The following is a 3,343-nucleotide window of genomic DNA, read 5'->3' on the forward strand; positions in this document are numbered from 1 at the left end:
GATAATACAGATCCATTAATAATTTATGACGATTTTTATAATAATTTAATTAGTATTAGAGACAAATGCGTACCTAAAGTAGTCAAAACCTCTCCCAATATAATGAAAAAGCCTGTACCTTGGTGGGATGATGAGTGTAATAGTGCAGTTAAAAAGAGTAAAGATGCTTTAAATTTTTATAGACGTAATCCAAGCATTGACAACTACATTGCATATAAAAAATTGGATGCTGCTAAAAAACTAACTCTTAAGGAAAAAAAGAAAACTGGATGGAAATCTTTATGTGAATCTTTTAATAGATATACTCCTGTTTGTACAGTATGGAACTATATGAAGAGGTTTAAGCGTGTTTCAATTCCCAAACTGCCGAAGAATGATGAATGGATTCCCTCTTTTTTTGAGAAATATTCTCCTCTATCTCCTCCTGAAAAACAAGTAAATAATTCATTATTGCAAACATATTTCTCTCAAATTGGTGATGAAAAAGCAGCTTTTTTGTCTCTACATTTTTCTTGGGAAGAGTTTATGACTGCTCTTCAGTCTCGTAGGAACACTACTCCTGGTTTAGACAATATTCCTTATGAAGTTATTCGTCGCCTACATATTAATGCCAAAAAACTTTTACTCTACATTTTTAATTTACTATGGCAAACACAGGTCATACCAGACTCATGGAAGACTCAATGTGTCATTCCTATACTTAAACCAGATAAGCCTCCTGATGACTGTAACTCTTATCGACCAATTTCTCTGTCCTCATGTATAGGTAAAGTATTTGAGTGCATGTTAAAGACAAGATTAGATTATTATGTCGAATCAAATAATATCTTACCAAATGAACAATTCGGATTTAGGAAAGGCCGAAGTGCAGCAGAAAGTTTTACAGCATTGGTCTCAGATGTTAGGAATTCTCTTGACGGTCACTCTGCAACAGCTTGTGTCTTCCTTGATGTACAGGGCGCGTTCGATAACGTGGTCCCCTCAATTTTAATAGCCATCTTATGTGATATTGGAGTACCCGGGGTAGTCTGCAAATGGATTTTCAATTTTTTGTACAAAAGAATAATGTATATAAAATTTAATAATATTATTCATGGACCCGGATATGTATATAAAGGCACAATGCAGGGTGCTACGATTTCGCCATTATTGTACAATTTATACACCAGTCAAATTAATAGGTATTTACCACAGAGGGATATAAAATTTTTACAATTTGCTGATGATTTATTAATTTATACTGTAAATAAGAATGTAAACACTGCTGTGCATAATCTAAACCTAGCTTTAGTTCAAATTCATAATTTTTACTCTGGTAAATTAAAACTTGATATTAGTCCCAATAAGAGTGGCGCTATGCTATTCTCGAAAAAGTATAATGACTGTAATTCTACTATTTATTACAATAATAATCCTCTTCCATGGATTCAGGAAAAAAAGTTTTTAGGAGTGTGTCTAGATAAAAAACTCACATTTGAAAGTCATATCAAGCTTCTAATTCGCAACTCTTCTAAGGCTTTAAACATATTGCGTTCACTAGCTGGTGTAAGTTGGGGCTCTGATCCCAAGATTTTATCAATGTTATACAAGAGTTTAGTACGTAGTCATTTCGACTATAGTACTTTGGCATATATGAACTGTAGCCCAACCCTACTAAAAAAATTAGATGTTATTCAGAATAAAGCACTTAGAATAATAACAGGAGCTATGTGTTCAACTCCTATCATTGCTATGCAATGTGAAACATGCATTCCACCTTTAGTACTGAGACGTATTCAACTAGCAGCAAATTTTTGCCTTAAACTAATAACTTCAACCAACAAACCAGTACTAGATAGAATCATGCCTCCCTTATCATCCCAAATGTGCTCTACTCCTCCTCTTCCAATTACAGGTAATGAGTTAATATCTGGACGCACTCCAGCCTTACTAAGAATTGCATTGTATATTGAGTCTCTCACTGTAAATATGTATAAAGATAAGCCATGGCCCATGTATAAAGTTAATTATGGAGATCTTGTTGTAAAAAATTTCACTATCTTAAGAGAAAAGATCTCCAATCAAATTGATCTTAATAAATTTCTAAATAAGTCTTATTATAAAGTGTACACAGATGGTTCAAAGAAAGAGAATAGTGTAACCTCTGCATTTTATGATCCACAACTTAAACTTACTCAAAGTCATAAAATTGAAAGCCACTTTAGTATCTTTACTGCAGAAAGTTATGCTATCCTCTTAGCACTTAAACATATCTGTACATGTAATCCACCATCTGACAATATTATTATTCTAACTGACTCTAAAAGTGTATTACTAGCTCTGGAAAATAACTCTTGTAAATATAATTTGAATTATATAATTTATGATATTAAGAAATTAATTAATAACATATATAGACTTACTGGTAAGACACTGCTCTTCCTTTGGGTACCATCGCACCGTGGCATCAGGGGGAATGAAATTGTTGATCTGGCTGCAAGGAATGGCTTTGATGTTGATCATTCTACGTTGTTGAAGTTACCTCACACTGACTATCAAGCCGCAATCAGTCAAGACCTGAAAAAGATATGGCATGAGTACTGGACAATTACTAGTATGGAAAAGGGAAAATGGTATGCTAAGATCCAAGGAAGCCCGCCCGCCAAACCTTGGTACCATCGGAGGAATGAGAATATAGATAACAGGAAGTTTATAACCATCATAAATAGGCTGAGATTTGGCCATTGCCACGCTCCCACTCACCTGAAGAGGCTCAACTTGATTCCGAGCCCTGAATGTACATATTGCAATGAAGAGCTTGCTGATTTGGAACACATAATCTTGAAATGTAGAAGTTTTGGAGTTCAGAGACTGGTCATGATCGATGACCTTCAATCTATTTGTGAACGTGTACCAGAGTCGTTGGACGAGCTCCTGAAGGATCCGAAACTTTTCAAACCCTTATATACTTTCGTGGTTTCAACTCTGGGAACTATTTGAGAAGAGAAAATCATTGAATCAGTTGGAATCATCAGTGCAGTGAACTCAGTGAAGTGAAGTGTCAAACACAGATGTGATGTCTCAAATTCAAACAAAAGTTCAACGGACTTCAAAGACTGGCTTAAAAGGGCTTGCACCCAGAGCCGTGAAAAACTATATTAAAAAAAAAAAAAATACTCTTTTATGGGACAGGACTTTTTGGCGGGCTTTTGAACGCACTAGGCGCGATTTTTGAAGCCAATTTTGTATTTTTCTCTTTCTGTGTTATAAATAGTTATCTATCTATTGGAAGTCGTTAAGTCAACTTAAAACTCGACTATGCCGGACGGGGACGGTAAGGACCCGCCCAGGGGCAAGGAAAAAA

The 3,343-nt window shown here is 35.1% G+C and overlaps 1 long non-coding RNA gene across 1 annotated transcript; it reads right to left on the reverse strand.

The window, feature by feature from the left end:
- Positions 1-311: 311 nt before the first annotated feature.
- LOC135083858 (uncharacterized) lies at positions 312-3,110 on the reverse strand. The gene is made up of 4 exons (XR_010259726.1): positions 2,743-3,110; positions 2,403-2,556; positions 833-1,028; positions 312-424 (listed from the first exon to the last, which is right to left on the reverse strand). It is a non-coding gene; the product is annotated as an uncharacterized LOC135083858 (long non-coding RNA).
- Positions 3,111-3,343: the final 233 nt, after the last annotated feature.

The sequence above is a fragment of the Ostrinia nubilalis genome, chromosome 24, assembly GCF_963855985.1.
Source record: "Ostrinia nubilalis chromosome 24, ilOstNubi1.1, whole genome shotgun sequence".
NCBI lineage: Eukaryota > Metazoa > Arthropoda > Insecta > Lepidoptera > Crambidae > Ostrinia > Ostrinia nubilalis.